Raw genomic sequence first — 19,014 nt, forward strand, 5'->3', positions numbered from 1 at the left:
CATGACTCTCCATGTTAAGCTTCGACGAAGGCTCCTCCGAACTAACTTACTATTGGTCGCGACCAATCAGAACTGCACCAATTCCCTGTGAGGGAAGAACTCTCATTGGACGTTATCTGCACAACCTCATTGGTTGTTTACTGTAAATAGGCGTGGCTACATTAGCCCGGGAATGTTTAAAAGGAGCCTAGCTCCCAATGTTAATCTGTTCTCGAGGAGAGTCTAGCCTCATCTCTGGACACAACACTTCATTCTTCACAAATGAAGTAGAAACTGCCGCCTGCTGCTTATCCTTTAATTGATTATTGACCTTATCTGCTGTCTGGGAGTCAGAGAAGGCTATAGTTGCATCTTCATGATGAACACTGAGACAAGGACCTGATTCAAGAGTACCCCTGGTGCAATCCTCTTTGTGTACTGAAGGTGTGGGTACATTCTCCACTGGGCAATGGGGTGATCTGGGCCTTCCATATGGAGGTCCGTACTCACCATAAATCATGCAGCCTTTCCCACCCTTATTTGAGGAGGAAAGCTTGTATGAACCAGAGCATCACCCATGAGTCCTCCATACTGAATCTTGGATTGGGATCTTACAGGGACCATGTCTTGTTGGCCCAGGCTGGTTAATATTTTTTAGCTATCCATGGACTTTCTAATGGTGTTTTCAGCCTTTTGAGATGGCTTGAGTTTTCAGTAATCCAGAATAGATATATTTATTAATCTATTTTATTGGATTTATAGCTCGCCCTCCCCTGCACAGCGTATAGATAGATACAGAGTTGTAGATAGATACAGATGTCCAGTGATAAGCAGCAACCAGAACTTATCCCATCACTGCTTTTGTGGGTTCCATGGCTGAGGGCAGCAGGAAGCCATGCGGTTCCTGGTCTGCTGGCCATATGGTCCAGCATCAAAGGTGGACTCTCGTGGTGATGGGTGACTGGCTGCCATCTGTGTGCAGGGCTGGAATCACACTGGGGGCCGGACAGCAAGTGGTTCTGGGGGCTTTGTCCGCTCCTCATCTTTAAATTTGGTGCCACAGCTGGGAGCTTGTCTCAGCTTCTCCTGTGCAGCTTTCAGGTGCAGATCACTGGATCTTCACCTACACATGCTTAGTCTCCGCATGCTTGGCCTGCGAGGGACCTCAAAGCCAGCAGCCTTCTTCCAGGTGATCACATGGGCTGCTGCTCTGCTGCGGCGGCTCTCTCATCAGTCCAGTGCTGTCCTCAAAAAACAGCTGAGAGGCAGTGTTGTGCACAATGGTGGCTCTAATCCCCTTCGGCTGCAGCAGCCAGCAAGATTCCAACCACGTGCTCCTGAGAAACAGCAGAAAAAGATCAGGGAGGCATCTTGGCAGGCCGGCTAGGGAACTGAATAGGACGGAAAGCGGGTCAGCTTGGAAGCCGAGGGGGAGTGAAACTGACACAGCTCTGATGGCCAGCCAAATATTTTTGGCAATGCCAAGTATTTCCCGAATCCCAGTATAATACTGATATCAGGATTTGGGAATATCGGTATTTACTAATATTTTTCGGGTTTGGTTTACCTGAACCTGGAAAATACCGATTTTTCCCCATGGACACTCCTAGTCATGGTTCAACAAGACCTTTGACATTGTTTCTGTTTCTGAAACAGGTATTGCATGAATGTTGACCGGTATAATGGACTTATTGAACCTAGGTGCTTGGTTTTTCCCTCCATGTACAAGTCCTGTGTCACTCCTTTTCTTCAAAGGGAAGCTGTATTCATTCCCAAACCATTCAAATGGGGGCCACAACCAAGTCTAAGGAGGTAGTCTATGATGAATTTCCAGTGGCTTTCGTTGTGGTAAAGAAAGGGAGAAACTCAGCAGGTGAAGCTTCTTTTATAACATGTCCACTGCCACTAATACCATTGGCATTCATAAAAATGCAGAGAAAGTAGCTAAAGTTGCAGATGAGAATATTAACGGCTTTCCAGATGTTTGAGGTGTGGAAGATGGCCATGTGTTTTTTTCAGTTAATGGGATCTGGCCTGTTTTTAACTTAGTCAGCAGAACGATATTTATAACTGACAGCAAGAAAACAGATGTTCAAAAGGGGGAATAACCATTTCATGTGTGGCTTTTCTTGGAGAAGAGAAAGAAGTACACCTGGCACCATGGCAGAAATGCAACATCAGCAAGAAAGAACGTGTTGTCTCAGTCTCCGATTATCACCTCCCACAAGAAGTGTTCCCATTAATTAAACGCTTTAACAGCTCCTCTCCGGTAACTGGGTGAAAATGGAAGATTTCTTTGTTGCTAGTTTGTTTTTCTACAAGCTCTGTTATCCTACAAGCAGTCTTTCAAAGAAAAAGAACTGTAGCCCTCAAGTTATAAACAGGTGTTGCATGCATTCACGGGCCCTGACGTGGATGGCCCAGGCTACCCAGTCTCATCAGATCTTGGAAACTAAGCAGGTTCGGCCCTGGTTAGTACTTTGACGAAGGACCACCAAGGAAGTTCAGGGTTGTTATGCAGAGGAAGGCAATGGGAAACCATTTCTGTTCTTCTGTTGCCTTGAAAACCCTGTGCCTGCAACTTGGTGGCACTTCCCACCATCATGTATACATAAATAGTGTCCATTTTGATAATATAGCATAAAAACACAAGAGCGATACTGGATCAGACCAGTGGTACATCTGGTCCCACATCCTCTTTGCTATACCAACCAGAAATCCCTGGCAAGCCCATAAGAAAAGCATGGAGGCCAAAGGTTCCTCCTTTTTTCATAGAATCATGGAATCACAAGAGTTGGAAGGGGCCATACAGGCCATCTAGTCCAGCCCCCTGCTCAGTGCAGGATCAGCCTAGAGCATCCCTGACAAGTGTTTGTCCAGCCACAAAGACCATTGCACATAGCAACAGGCACCCCCATCTGTACTTTTCTGGAGGTTCCATGTGAGCCATCTTGGTAAACAACTTTTGATTTCTCCATCTTTCATGAATTCATAGTTGAAAACCATTTCAGCTATCATCCATTACTAAATGCCCAAGGTAGCTTGTGCTGAAAGTTGTTGTTGTTCAGTCGCACAGTCGAGTCTGACTCTTCACGACCCCATGGACCAGATCATGCCAGGCTTTCCTGTTTTCCACCGTCCTCTGAAGTTTGCTCAATTTTATGTTCGTTGCATCTATGACACTGTTTAACCATCTCATCCTTTGCCGTCCCCGTCTTCTTTGACCTTTAATCTTTCCCAGCATCAGGGTCTTCTCCAGTGAGTGCTCCCTTCTCATTTGGTGGCCAAAGTATCTGAGCTTCAGTTTCATTATCTGGCCTTCCAGGGAACAGTCAGGGTTGATTTCTTTTAGGATTGACTGATTTGATCTTCTTGCAGTCCAAGGGACTCTCAAGTGTCTTCTCCAGCACCATAGTTCAAAAGAATCTATTCTTCAGCGCTCGGCCTTCCTTATAGTCCAACTCTCGCAGCCATACATGACTACTGGGAATACCATGTGCTGAAAGTAATGAAATACAAAAAGAGCTTAGAACACTACAGTAGGGTCTGGGAGACCCAGGTGTGAATCCGCACTCTGCCATGGAACCTAGCTGGGTGACTTTGGGCCATTCATACACCCTTAGCCTAATCTACTTCACAGAGGGGTTGTGAGGATAAAATGGGGAAGAGGGGCATGTGATAAGCCATTTTTGGTCCCTGTAGGGAAGACAGGTGGGGTATAAATATAGTAAATAAATAAGTAATCATACCCACAAAAGGATCTTTTCAAATTAATTTAAAACTTTGTAAATCTTTACAAAAGCAGCTGTTGGATCTAAAACATGTAAATGTCTACAGTTCAAATGTGGAATGGGGGGGAATGCCTTAAGGACTTAACAGCTTTCTTGAATGAGCCAATGATATGGTGGATCTACCTTGGGAGGAATTTCTACAGATGAAAACTACCCCTAATAGCCTCCCTGTTCCAGTAGAGACCTCCACAGAAGGTGGTAGCGCCCACAAGGGTTTTGACACCATATCAGCTTACCAGGAGTGAAAACACATGGGAGACGACACTCTCTCTCTGATACAGGTCATAAAGCATTCAGAATCTAGCCTGGGATCTTCACAATAATCACTGTTGCTCCTTTTCAGACTGATGCAAACCTGTTCCTGGCATTAACTTAGATATTGGCGCAGGTTGTGTGGTATTCTGAACATAGTGACATCACCAAGAGCAACATCCCTATGACTATTCCTTCACAGCTGACTGTGCCATCTAGAGTGTCTTCTGCATGAAGACCTTGGGATATGAGACATCTCAATGCTCCCACCCTCAGCTGTTGGAAAGCGGATTGTTGGGATGAAGAGATGTAAAATGTAATAATGAGCAGCTATCTGGTTGGGATGCCAGCCTCCAGGTGGGACCTGGGAATCCCCTGGAATTACAGCTCATCTCCAGACCACAGAGATCAGTTCCCCTGGAGAAAATGGCTGCTTTGGAGGGTGGGCTAACTCTATTGCATTGTAACCCCCCCCCCAAGGTCCCTGTCCTCCCCAGGCTCCACCCCCAAATCTCCAAGAGTTTCCCAACCTGGATCTGGCAAGCTTACCCCACCTATCCCCTGCCAGTGGCCGGGGGGACCTGGCAGCCCTAGATGAGTCTCCCTGTACTTTATTTTCTATTACAGGACTTATAGCCTGGTTTTCATTTCAACAATATTGAAGCAGCCAGCATCTGAGGAATGCAAGTTTGCTGTTTGGGGCAAAACCCCCGTGGTGACACAAGCACAGCTGATACTCTTAATCAGGGGTCATTTCATAGAAAAAGAGGTGCATGAGCTCATTAGCATAACTCATTGGCATATGCCACACCCCCTGACATCACCGGAAGTGTGTCAGAAGGCAACGCCCACCGCTCAGGCTCCACTGGACTGTTTGGGATTGCTAGCTGTTGGGGGGGGGGGAACGTGCAGATCTGCCCTCGCAGAGGAGGGAGAGCTTGTACCTGGATAAAACTTGGTCTTAAAGGTGCCACTGGACTGTTTTGGAGGGGGGGGGCTCTGCAGCTGACCTGGCTGCTTCTTGCTCTGACTGAGGACTGCTGGGAGCAGGGGGCGGGGCTTGTTCCATGTGCCCGCCCCCTGGGCTCTTTACTGCCGGAGCTCCGCTCCTGTGCGCTCCTGCAGGAAATGACCCCTGCTCTTAATGCCTGTGTATCACTCAGCTAAGCTCTCTTTCGAAGGGAAATGAGGGAGTGCTGCATATTCCAGCTGGACCTGGATGTCTCGTTTGTCTTGGACAGTTTTTGGCAGCACTGAAAACCACCTCCGCTTTTCAGCATTCCACCCCCAGCACTCTGGACCAAAAAAAAAAAATAATTCAATTGCCTTCATCCTCATTTGCCTTCATTGTTATCTACTAAGGCTCACTGGTGTCATGAGCATATCAGACCCAACGTTGTGCTGCCTTCCAGTTCACTGTGGAATCTTTGATGGGCTGCAGTCAACCATGTGACGGGGAGGAGGTCAAACTAGAGGAGGTCTGTACATGGATTTTGGGTGGGTGGGTTAACAGTAAACACGAGCCTCTGAATCCTCGTAGGATTGGGGCTATGCAATGTTTCCTCTAAGCTGTGGAGTCTCATGAGCAAAAATTCTACTTTGTGAGCTACTGGCATTAAAGTTGTGAGCAAGCGATTCAGCTCCTGCATTAATTAGTTTGCTCTGGAGCCATCCTTCCTGAGCTAAGACAAAAATGTGTGAGCTGGAGGATAAAAAACTGTGAGAAAGCTCACTCTAACTCAGCTTAGAGGGAACACTGGCTATGTTATATTTATTTATTCTTAGTTACTTCATTTATACACCTCCTTGCTCCCCAGCGGTGACCCAAAGCAGCTTCCTTTTATTTATTCATTTATTTATTTGATTTATATCCCGCCCTCCTTGCGTAGCAGGCTCAGGGCGGCTTACAATAGGTTAAAATACGTTAAAACACAGATGCATTGAAACAATGCAATGGCGTAGTATACAAAAAAATGGCAATTACAACTATATATGAATACCTATAAAAAGATAAGATGCTGATGGTGGTGGCGTCCCGTATTCTTCTCTCCTCCGTCTTACCCTCACAGCAACCCTGATAGGTAGGTTAGGCTCTCTGCAATTAGCCCAAGGTCACCCAGCAAGTTTCATGGCAGACTGGAGAGTCCAACCTGGGTCTCCCACAGGCCTGTAGCTACAGTGGGGCCTCTTGGGGCCCAGCCTCCCAACTTACCGCCAAGGCCCCACAACTTCCCATCAAGCCCAGACCCCCTGAAAAATCCTAATTTTTTTTTCGTGCACAGCTGTGCCACACCTCACCATCTAAATCTAACCTCTACATCCTACTGGCATGTAGTGAGGGGGAAGTTAATTCTCCCCCATACAATTTCCCCATCTTAATTACCTCCTTTCTGAGCTCGCATTTCCCCTTTGGTGCAAATAGCACCCTCAGCAGGGTGCATTCCTACACACACACACACACACACACACACACACGTCACAGTCCCAATCTGCAGCTGCTGTTTAGCATTAAATAACCCTCCTTGCGTAGCAGACTCAGGGCGGCTTAAAATAGGTTAAAATACGTTAAAACATTGCATTGAAACAATGCAATGACGTAGTATACAAATGCAATGCAATGACGTAGTATACAAAAAAATGGCAATCATAACTATATATGAATACATATAAAAAGATAAGATGCTGATGGCGGTAGCGTCCCGTATTCTTCTCTCCTCTGTCCTCACAGCAACCCTGCTAGGTAGGTTAGGCTCTCTGCAATGAGCCCAAGGTCACCCAGCAAGTTTCATGGCAGACTGGAGATTCCAACCTGGGTCTCCCACAGTAGCTGCAGTGGGGCCTCTTGAGGCCCAGCCTCTCGACTTACCAACAAGGCCCCACAGCTTCCCATCAAGCCCCGGCCCCCTGAAAAATCCTATTTTTTTTTCTCATGCACAGCTGTGCCACACCTCAACATCTAAATCTAACCTCTGCATCCTACTGGCATGTAGTGAGAGGGAAGTTAATTCTCCCCCATACCATTCCCCCATCTTAATGACCCCCTTTCTGAGCTCGCATTTCCCCTTTGGTGCAAATAGCGCCCTCAGCAGGGTGCATTCCTACACACACACACACACACACTTCACAGTCCCAATCTGCAGCTGCGGTTTAGCATTAAATAACCCATGGGGAATCCAATCATTAATTTTTCCTTGTATCATTGATTTTGTCATTTACTTAAGCCCTGATTCAGGCCAGAGGAAGAAGCAGGAACTATTTAGCAGAAAGACAGATCAAGATGGGTAGCCAATGTCCATCTGTTTGTAGCAGTAGAAAAGAGCAAGTGTCCAGTAGGACCTTAAAGACTAACACAATTTGTGGCAGGGGATGAGCTTTCGTGAGTCACTGCTCACTTCTTCAGAACTTAGCAGCAAGAGTGATGCTGTACACCACATCACCCATGCTGATAGAGGCTAATAGTGGCTCGATTCCATGCTGTGATGTGGGATGCCAGAGACATGGTGGGCAGCAATATGGCGTGAAAACTTTATTGCAAGGCTCAGAGGGGCATTGGGCTACCCAAAAAAAAAATGCCAATGCCCTCTCCATGTGGTAAATCTTCCCATGTGCTCTCTGTTTTCCCCAGCACTAATTCTTGTGCAGATATACCTTGGATTGCAGCAGAGATGATTGCCATTTCTAACGTTGGGTTGCAAAAAAATAATAATAATCTGGCATCCAGTGCTGAGTATTTCTGAATACTTGCAGCAGATTTTTTTTTCCCCTAAGGGAGGGATTATTTAAAAAGGAACTAAATGTTTTTGAGTGTGTGCAGAATTCCTCGCCTGCCTGGCATGAAAGGGCACTGTGAAAATCGGTCTGATAGAAAGTAGATAAATAACGAAAACACTGACCACACCATTTTTTTCCCCTTCCTGGCTTCGTATCTTCCTGTTTTGGCAATAAGGCCAGAAAATGAAACTCTGGTCAAGTCAGTAAAATTCTGTCCAGTTAGCGATTGCAGCTGATTCTCTCTCTGTCTGTCTCTCTATCTCTCTCTCTCTCACACACATACACACACAACATCTGTCACTAGTTTATCACTCTGTGATTCACAGCTGAATGTGTGAACTACTTCTGTTGAAGGGCATTGACACTGTTTGCCAGACAACAGCAAAACACTGGAGTGCTGTGTCTGTGATGATTTCTCCATATGTGCAAGTGAGGCATAATCAGCTTAGCTGGATAAATGATTTCCATATTCCCAGAAAAGGCTTCGAACCAATGTTGGTGCAAGGATTTCCCCCTGTGGAGCAGGACTTGCTCATCTCCCTCCCCACAGCAACTCAATATGCCCCAAGTCCTTTTTTGGGGGGGGGGTCCCCTGTCTCCCAGGAACAGTTGGGGGTGGCATGTTGGGCTGTAATTGCACTCTGCAGGCAGAAACCCACAGATCTGCTGCTCCGGATCCAAGCCAATGAATGGGAAACCAGTAACCGCTTTCCATCCCACGTCAAATTCTATAACCTTGTAGCTGAGCCCAAGAATTAATGTGTATTGTATTGTCTCTGAATGATGAGGCTCAAAAGTGTGTGTATTAAATAAGATGAACACAGATGAAGCTGCCTCATACTGAATCAGACCATGGGCCCATTAGGATCAGTATTGTCTACTCAGACTGGCAGCAGCTCTACAGGGTCTCAGGCGGAGCTCATTCACAGCACCTCCTGCTTGATCTTTTCAACTGGAGATGCCAGGGATTGAACCTGGGACCTTCTGCATATGAAGCAGAGGCTTTCCCACTGAGCCACAGCTCCTTTCCGAGCAGACGTCCAGTGGCAGCTTCAGAACTGACAACATTCACGCCATCATGAGCTTTCATGAGACAGAGCTCACTGCTTTAGAAGCTAAACCCAAGCTTGAATCAACGTTGGGCTTGGCGGTGCCTCTGGATTTCTCTTTCGTTTTGCTACAGTAGACTAACATGGCTACCCCACTTTATTAAATGAGAACAGTTATTTTAATATTTTAGATTACTATAATGAACGCCTTTCTTGAATCAACAATAATGTTGTAAATGACCCCTGCCTCCCTTGAAAGCCCTTTGCTTATAGTATCTGAAGGAATCCTCCCCCCCCTTCCAGGATTTGACAAGATCCTTGAATCAACAATAATGTTGTAAATGACTCCTGCCTCCCTTGAAAGCCCTTTGCATTGCTTATAGTATCTGAAGGAATCCCCCCCCCCCTTTCCAGGATTTGACAAGATCAATAGTAGCCTGCAAAAAATCTACTGAGAGTATGTTGGATGGGAAGGACAGGATGGAGCAAATGGGCAGATCTGGGACTCATTCTTTGGGGGGAGGGCACCAGCCACCACAATTTCTTTAACCAACAATGTTCCTAGTTTGATGTGTTTTTTTTTTTTTTTTAACAAAAGCGTAGGCGTAGGGTGGCTGATTCTGGCGTGCCGGCGGCACACTCAGGTCTCGAACTGCTGAACTACCGACCTTCCACAGCCTGCAGTTCAGCGTCTTAACCACTTGAGCCACCGCAGCTCCGACAAGATCAATAGTAGTCTGCAAAAAATCTACTGAGAGTAGGATGGATGGGAAGGACAGGATGGATCAAATGGGTACATCTGGGACTCATTCTTTTTTTTTTTGGCGGGGGGGCGGGAGACCAGCCACCACAATTTCTTTAACCAAAAATGTTCCTAGTTCGATGCTCTCTTTTTTTTTTTTAACAAAAGCGTAGGCATAGGGCGGCTGATTCTGGAGTGCCGGTGGCATGGTACAGCCTGATCTCGTCAGCTCTCGGAAGCTAAGCTGGATGGGTGCTTGGATGGGAAACCACCAAGGAAGACTCTACTGAGGAAGGCAATGACAAAGCACCTCTGCTTCTCACTCTGCTTCTCACTCGAGAGCCAGTTTGGTATAGTGGTTAAGAACAGCAGATTCTAATCTGGGAGAACCGGGTTTGATTCCCCACTCCTCCACGTGCAGCTGCTGGTGTGGCCTTGGGTCAGTCACAGTTCTCTCAGAGCTGTTCTCTCAAGAGCAGTTCTCAAAGAGCACTCTCAGCCCCACGTACCTCACAGGGTGTCTGTTGTGAGGAGAGGAAGGAAAGGAGATTGTAAACTGCTCTGATACTCCGAGTAAAGGGCATGTTATAAATCCAACTCTTCCTCCTCCTTGCCTCAAAATACCTTTGCTGAGGTAACCATAAGACTTGATGGCACATAGGTACATAGGTAGGGTGACTGCTTAAGATGTTCAGGGCATGGTTTGGGTATAGAGTGTAGGAACGAGCTTAAACGCGGAAATGCCTCAGTTTTCAGATTGGATTGGGAACTCTATGGCTAGGCTGTTCCTGCTCCTAGCAGCAAAAATTATAATGTGGCACAGTATTGTTGGGTGGGCAAGACATGATTGGTGGCAGATGCAGTTAATTTGGTAGTGCAAGGGCACTGCCATACATTATTGAAGCTATGCCTACATTCTTGTGGAAGCTGTTATAGTGAAAATGCCTATTTTTCGAAACAGTGTTCCAAGTGGGGCTGTACACCCACTGGCCTCAGCCTGGTTATGGCGCTAATTGCAAGTCACAGCAAGTGTGCCATACAGGCTTGCCATTTGCCCACCTGTGGTGGGTAAACCCCCACACTTGACCCCAGTCCTCTGGCCCTGAGAAATTAAAGAGCAGAAGAAAAAAATGGCTGGAACATGGCCTCCATAGTGATGCTCTAGGAATTTATCTGTGTCTCTATGGTCTGTATCATGGAGAATAGGAGAGATTCCCGATGTCATATCCTCCCCAAACACCATCCTCCCCAGACACCACCCTCAAAATCTCCTGGCATTTCCTGAGGCAGCACTGACAACCTTAATGGTAGACTAATTAGAGAGGCTGTTGGGAAATAAAATGAAGAAGAGTAGAGCAATGTTATACGCTGCTTTGGATTCCTTTGGGGAGAAAAGTGGGGTATAAATATCTAAACATTTAAATGTAAGTAAATAAGGCATGGCTTGTCATTGAATTTAAGGAGAGATCGACCAGCCTGTCCAAACTTACCCAAACAAAGTTTCTTTTGACATCCTTTGGCTAGTTTCACAGAAAGAGCACTGCTCCTGTCCGTGACTGATGGCTCTATATATTTCCCTTTCAAAGTCACCTTCAAGGTAGACAGTAAAAATGTTTGGCTCTTATTAAAAAGACCAGTTTTTAAAATTCGCTTTCTTTTTTCCCCCACATCCATTTTAAAACAGCATTAGAAGTGGCCTTGTAGCAGTATCCTTTAGAAGCCTCGGGCCAAATTCCACGCTGATTTATATGCTCTGCAGTCCGACTTAATTTCAGATCTGAATATTTTACAGTCAAGAAAACAGACTGCAGAAATAACAGTTGGAAGCTCACCAGATGCTCCTTAAGCAAGTGCTGCATGGAGGGGGAGCAAGGAAGTCTAGTACGCCATCGCAGAGAAGGTGAAGTTCATGTTTCCTGGAAAAAAATCCAATATAATATCTGCGCTTTGTTTTCCCAGCCATGGGCGGCACGTGAAAATTTCTCAAGGAGCAGGGCGTTCTTCTCGCCAGCAGTTCCACTAATGGTAGACTAATTAGAGAGGCTGTTGTGAAAATAAAATTAAGAAGAGTAGAGCAATGTTATACACTGCTTTGGATCCCTTTGGGGAGAAAAGTGGGGTATAAATATCTAAACATTTAAATGTAAGTAAATAAGGCATGGCTTGTCATTGAATTTAAGGAGAGATCGACCAGCCTGTCCAAACTTACCCAAACAAAGTTTCTTTTGACATCCTTTGGCTAGTTTCACAGAAAGAGCACTGCTCCTGTCGGTGACTGATGGCTCTATATATTTCCCTTTCAAAGTCGCCTTCAAGGTAGACAGTAAAAATGTTTGGCTCTTATTAAAAAGACCAGTTTTTAAAATTCGCTTTCTTTTTTCCCCCACATCCATTTTAAAACAGCATTAGAAGTGGCCTTGTAGCAGTATCCTTTAGAAGCCTCGGGCCAAATTCCACGCTGATTTATATGCTCTGCAGTCCGACTTAATTTCAGATCTGAATATTTTACAGTCAAGAAAACAGACTGCAGAAATAACAGTTGGAAGCTCACCAGATGCTCCTTAAGCAAGTGCTGCATGGAGGGGGAGCAAGGAAGTACGCCATCGCAGAGAAGGTGAAGTTCATGTTTCCTGGAAAAAAATCCAATATAATATCTGCGCTTTGCTTTCCCAGCCATGGGCGGCACGTGAAAATTTCTCAAGGAGCAGGGCATTCTTCTCGCCAGCAGTTCCACTTCAAGCTCATCCAGCAGTTCCACTTCAAGAGTGAGTTTCCTCTCCCAGGGTAAGGGAGAGAAACGTGAGGCCATTGGCTGTATAATTTTCTACACAGGGTAAGAAAAGGATTCTCCTGGAAATGATTTCTGCCAACACCACTGAACTGTACTGGATCTTATTGCAGGCATTTGGAAGATTCATTTGTGATAGAATTGTTTTAATGTTTTATACTATTGACTGGATTTTAAACATCTATACATTGTTGAATTAGGGTTGCCAGGTGCTTACCTTTTCTCAGTGAGGGTGTTAGCCGAATAGAAAGCTGGGCTTTAGGGGAGGTAAAGGGATAAAGAGGATGATGAAGGGAGAAGGTGGCTAGCAAAGACCTTAACGCATGGTCCCTGCATTTTATACCCAAATGTTTGGGGAGGTTGGCAACCTTGCCAAGCTGGAAACCTCCTGACTATTAGTCCATCCCATCCCTACGTCTCATTGGTGCATGTTAGTAAAGGGCAGAACCTTTAAAGGTTGGGCTAATATTGAAATACTAGCTCTATCTTAGGGCAAAGCCATCTGGTTAGGTGTGAATTCTCAGCGCCATGATTCTCCTTGATGTACAGATAGTTACCAACTTTCCCAGGCAATCAAAGCAACATCTGGCAGGAAATGGCAGTTCAGATGTAGATCCAGATGTGGATTGCGTGACAGCGAGTCTCTCAGCAATGGTGGGGTTACATCTCCTTAGTTATTGTTTGTGCTAACAATGGCTAAAATGTGCTTCTCTTTCCCATAAGGCTCTTGAGCTGAATGTGTGCAAACCTCATTAACATGAAATGCAGGCAAGTGTTCCCTATGTGAAATCTCTCACCAATAGGTAATGCAAGCAGCTTTCTCTATGCCTATGGGTACGCATGTGTGTGCACAGTTCATGTAGTGTGTTAGCACGTCTCAGTCCATCAAACACAAATATCGAACCATTTCTCAACAGGGGGCTCCAGGCTCCTTTCCTGGATCTTCTTCATCTCCATAGAGTTTTTGGCTGAACACTAGAGTGTCCCTCCTGTGATGTGCTTGGCACAATGACATAACCTCCGGGGAACATCATTGTGCCGGGCACATCGGAGCTGTAAAGCTCTTCGGGGGCAGGGCTCCCCTCGCCGGCCAGCTGGCTGGTGGGCAAATTGAGATCGGGGGAACCACACCCCCATTAGGGGGATGACGACCCTACGCTGAATGACAAACAGAGCTGATCCCTCCACTCCGCTCAGCAATGCATGTGAAGTGCCCCATATGTACACTCACAGCTGTGTGATAGGATGAAGTCCAGTAAGGGACAGGGTGTCAGTATTGGAAACCTCTTGCACATGTGCAGTTCTGCAGGTATGCAGAGATAGATGTAACTAAGGCTGCCAATTCTTGAAATAAAAATCCGATCCTTGTGTTCTTCTTCACAGGCAGTGCTTTGTTTCCCACCACTTTTGGAAGTAGGTGACTAGGAGGGAAACAGCCTTTTTGGTTGTGGTACCCTGACATCATTGTGCCGGGCACATCGGAGCTGTGGAGCTCTTCGGGGTCAGGCCTCCCCCCGCCGGCCAGCTGACTGGCGGGCAAATTGGGGGAACCACACCCCCATTAGGGGGATGACGACCCTACGCTGAATGACAAACAGAGCTGATCCCTCCACTCCGCTCAGCAATGCATGTGAAGTGCCCCATATGTACACGCACAGCTGTGTGATAGGATGAAGTCCAGTAAGGGACAGGGTGTCAGTATTGGAAACCTCTTGCACATGTGCAGTTCTGCAGGTATGCAGAGATAGATGTAAAGGGGGAACCACACCCCCATTAGGGGGATGACGACCCTACGCTGAATGACAAACAGAGCTGATCCCTCCACTCCGCTCAGCAATGCATGTGAAGTGCCCCATATGTACACGCACAGCTGTGTGATAGGATGAAGTCCAGTAAGGGACAGGGTGTCAGTATTGGAAACCTCTTGCACATGTGCAGTTCTGCAGGTATGCAGAGATAGATGTAAGGCTGCCAATTCTTGAAATAAAAATCTGATCCTTGTGTTCTTCTTCACGGGCAGTGCTCTATTTCCCACCACTTTTGGAAGGAGGTGACTAGGAGGGAAACAGCCTTTTTGGTTGTGGTACCCTGAACTCTATTTTCTTTCCCTCTCTCTTTGCCTGGCAAAGTTTGCCATCTTCTGGTGCAAGGCCCAAACATTTTTTTTTTGAGCAGGCTTTGTGAATGGGGCATTTGTTAATAGGCTTCCACCACTGTCATGTCTGCTGTTGACTTGCAGTGTTAGCTATTGGCTTAACAAATGGAACCACAGAAGGTAAAACATGGCAGATTTTGGTGGGTCCAGGAGAAGACCCTAAAATGTATTGTGTAGATATGGGGGTGAAGTCCTGTGGATTGGGGACAGGTGGGGCTGTAGGGCTACCAGATTCTCTTCTCCACCAGTGGGGGGTGGGGGATAGGGTTGCCAGACCCAGGTTGGGAATATTCTGGCGATTTGGGGATGGAGCCTGTGGAGGACCTCAGTGAGGTACAATACCACAGGGGCCACCCTCCAAAACATCCATTTTCTCTAGGGGAAGTGATCTTTGTAGTCTGGAGCTGAGCTCTAATTCTGGGGGGTCCCCAGTTCTCACCTGGAGGCTGTCATCCCTAGGTAAGGTAAAGTTTCTCGAATATCCATGCATGGAGCCTGGGGAAAATGTTATCACTTATAACAAGAAGTATAATTTTTAAAGACAATGGCTTGGAGAAGGGGCCTTGTCCCTGGCTTTTCTCTCAACTGTCCCAAAAGAGGGGACATAACCAATGTTCCCTCTAAGCTGTGGAGTCTTGTGAGCAAAAATTCTACTTTGTGAGCTACTGGCTTTATAGTTGTGAGTGAGCGATTTGGCTACTGCATAAATTAGTTTGCTCTGGAGCCGTCCTTCCTGCGCTAAGACAAAAATGTGTGAGCCGGAGGTTAAAAAACTGTGAGCTAGCTCACACTAACTCCGCTTAGAGGGAACACTGGACATAACCCATCCTGACCCATCTCTCCTGATTGGTTGGCATCTCTAGAAATAGCAAGGAACTGGATCATTTTTGTGCATGAGTCTGCATTTCAGTAAGCTACCCAGAGAGACTGCAGATTCAGACATCATAGAAATGCAACCAGCCATAGGAGCAGTAATAATAAGTTAACCATCGTGAAATTGTCATCGCTGTCATCGTGTTAGCAAAGAGTGAATGGGGAAAGAACTCTTTCAGCCAGTTTATGCAAGCCCTGTTTAAATTGAATTGCCAGCTCTGGGTACAGAAATACCTGGAGATTTGGGGGTGGAGCCTGGGGAGGCCGGGGTTTGGGGAGGGGAGATACTTCAACGGGGTATAATGCCATAGAGTCCGCCTTCCAAAACAGCCATTTTCTCTAGGTGAACTGATCTCTGTTGCCTGGAGAACAGTCGTAATAGTGGGAGATCTCCAGCCACCAGCTGGAGGTTGGGAACCCTACATTTAAGAGTTGTTACTCTCTCAGGGACAGAGGAATGGATGGTTTGATCTGTGAGTCAGCCCTCTAGTGATCAATCTTACAAAAGGAGAAACCCTGCAAGATAGGCTTGCCAAGTCCCCCCGGGGGGCAGGGAAACCCCTGCCCCAGAGGCCCGTTCCCCACCAGCAGCAGATCGGGCCCCGGGGGGAACCCCACCCCGACGTGCGCATCACCAGGAAGTGACGTTAGGACGCCGGGCATGCTGGGGGCGGGGCCACGACCATCGTAGGGGAAACTCTATGGGCACGCTCAAGTCGCCGCACGGGAGTCCCCCGCTGCGGCTGAGAAATGACTTGGCAACCCTACCGCAAGATGGGGACTCCCCCCTTTTTCGATTACCAGCGGCTGAAGGAGAAGAAGATGTAACAAAATTGTGCAGTGGAAAGAAAGGGGAATAATAGCCAGTTACTTGCATGACCAATGTTGTAGCCCTGTGGGAAAGCACCCAGGAGAAAGCCCCATTGTGTAAAATAGGGCATATTTCTGAATAAGCAAGCACAGGATTATGCTGCCATTCTAATAACACAGAGACCGACCTATTCTGACTCAGTGGAGCTTATGCCCAGGAAAATTTCTTTCTTTGTATGTTTGTTTATTTTGTTTGATTTATATCCCACCCTCCCCGCAAGCAGTCTCAGGGTGGGTTACAAAAGTCAATGCAGCACATGTAGTGACTGTAACATACAATAAGTAGACTTAAAAGAATTACAACAGAATTTAAAGAATCTAAAAACAGTCTTGGTTATGGCATCAGAGGGTTGGATGATCGTCCTGTAGACAATGCGGGGGTGGAAACTCATTTGGTGGAGTCTCTAGAAGTCTCATCGCTAAACACATCTCTGCATTGCATGAGAGGCCCAGATGTAATGGACGTCCATTGCCTCAGCCAAAGGCCTGGTGGAGCAGCTCCATTTTACAGGCCATGCGGAACTGTAGCAGGTCCCACAGGGCTCTGATCTCAAATGAGAGCATGTTCTTATGATGGCTCTGAAAGTACAGCAAAAGGAGCCATTCTTTTCATAGTTTCTGGTAATATAAATGCTTCTGAACTTGTACAGAGCAGTGGCAGGCTGGCCATTTAACTTCCAGGGGAATTTCCCGGTGGCCCACTGCCCTACAGGGCTACTGCTGGCCAGGAACAACCAGAGCCCAGCCATAGCAGCTCTGCCCAAGTCTCGGGCGCTTGGCCCAGACCGCTCATCTGTCCTGGGAATTTGTGTCAGTCCACCTCCTGTACTGCTTCCAGTTCAGGGGATGAAGCAGTGGGTGGGCCAATACCCGTTGTTGTCAGGCCCACTGAGCTGAGTGATTCCTGCAGTGCACATCAGGGGCTTCTTCACTTGACTCACTCCAGGGCTGTTTTCATTTCCCAGTCTGCCTTTTCCCTCAGGGGAAGTTTTATTTTTCTTTATTTTATGGACAAATGACAAATGTGTGTGTGTTATGTATGCACATCACAAGCACACGGTGTTTCTGAACGTGGGTAGAGTGTCCTTTCCCTCTGATTAGAAGCGGTTTTTCTAAAGGCAACAAGCCCACATTGGTGCATATGCTGCCGTTTTGTTTTGTTTCTGACTAGCACAGAGGTATTTTCAGAAATACAAGGGGAAGGGCATCCAACGGTGCTGTTCTTTCATTCTAGACTCCCAGCAACTGGCCGGGAGAATGACTTTCTGACTGGGCCACTAAAATGCTGACCCCTCTGGACAGCCCTGGATAATGACACCCAAGGGCAGGCTCTGCCTGTCACTGATAATTGACTTTACGTGACAGAAAAGGAGACAGAAGGAGATTCCTACAGCCGTTTCTTCCTGCTGGATTGTATCCCATGGAACAGTCGTTCAAGACAGTGTCATAGGGGGAAGATTAGATTTCTGCCCAAAAGTCATGATCCCCATCAGGGCTATTTTTGGGCAGGAACGCACAGGAACGGAGTTCTGGCTGGCTCCCGAGTTGGCCACGCCCAGCAGGAACTCATTAGCATAATAGGCCACACCCAACAGCAGAAACTCATTAGGATTGGCTACATTAGGGGGTGTGGCCTAGCATGCAAAGGAGTTCCTGCTACAAAAAAGCCCTGGGTTTTGACAACAAACAAGGTAAACAGAATAACAAGCAAAAGGTGGGTGTGGCTGGATGACCACACTTCTGGTAACATGGGGGTGCGGCCTAATATGCTAATGAGCTGTGTTGTCAGGGGTGTGGCCTAATATGCTTATGGGTTCTTGCTGTTGGGTGTGGTCTATTATGCTAATGAGTTCCTGCTGGACTTCTTCTACAAAAAGAGCACTGATCCCCATCATGTGCCACTGGACTGGTAATGGTTCTTCAATATACAAGGCACAGATGGCTGCAGATCTTCTCCACTTTCCCCTACAGCCAGCAGCTCCTTTTTGACCCCAGAGACGTTGACTCCCAGGTTGCTGTAATCATGGGGAGTAATAACCATGTGGGAGGAGGATGCATCTCTTCCATCAGCCCAGCCCCACTGACAGGGGAGGGCGACTGCATGACCTTCCATCTGCTGACAGCAGTTCACCAGCCTGCATGGCTATTGCAGCACACTGGTCCGAAGACCCCAGGAATAAACTTCTCCGGGGTCAGACGTTGCTTCTGGCCTGTGGAGAAAGCAGGGAAGATCCACTTTCCTCACACCATCCTTGGGCTGGATCTAACCCATCATGCAGAACAATCCAGGTTTGTGAATACTTAGCACAGAGGGAGTGGTGACTGTCTGGTGAGTGTGGAGTGTGCCTGCGTGATGCACATATTTGGGAACACGTCTAAGATGGCTGTGTGCATGACAAGTTTAGGTGGGCAATGAAACCCTTTGAAGTGTACACTTAAAAACTACACTGTGTGAAAGAGTCCTCTATCGGCACACATGGGTTTGCCACATCAAAAGAAGAAGAGATTAGATTTATAAGCTCTGAAAGAACTCATGACTTACCCAAGGTCACGCCAGCAGCTACATGTGGAGGAGTGGGGGATCAAACCTGGTTCTCCCAGATTAGAATCCGTGCTCTTAACCACTACACCAAAAGTACCAAATTCCCTGCACAGAAGAAACAAGAGCAACGGGCAGCCCACAAACAACACGTCTTTAATTTCGCATCCTACCACGGAAGCAGAGGATTCCTGTCCATTCCTCC

General features: G+C 46.9%; 1 protein-coding gene and 1 non-coding gene across 2 annotated transcripts in view; one reads left to right on the forward strand and one right to left on the reverse strand.

The window, feature by feature from the left end:
- Positions 1-19,014, forward strand: part of GRIN3A (glutamate receptor, ionotropic, N-methyl-D-aspartate 3A) — a 177,080-nt gene that overhangs the window by 36,907 nt on the left and 121,159 nt on the right. The gene's annotated exons all lie outside the window — the stretch shown is intronic.
- TRNAM-CAU lies at positions 8,747-8,818 on the reverse strand. The gene has a single exon. It is a non-coding gene; the product is annotated as a tRNA-Met (tRNA).

Source organism: Gekko japonicus, unplaced genomic scaffold, assembly GCF_001447785.1.
Source record: "Gekko japonicus isolate JY-2015 unplaced genomic scaffold, Gekko_japonicus_V1.1 scaffold389, whole genome shotgun sequence".
Lineage (NCBI taxonomy): Eukaryota > Metazoa > Chordata > Lepidosauria > Squamata > Gekkonidae > Gekko > Gekko japonicus.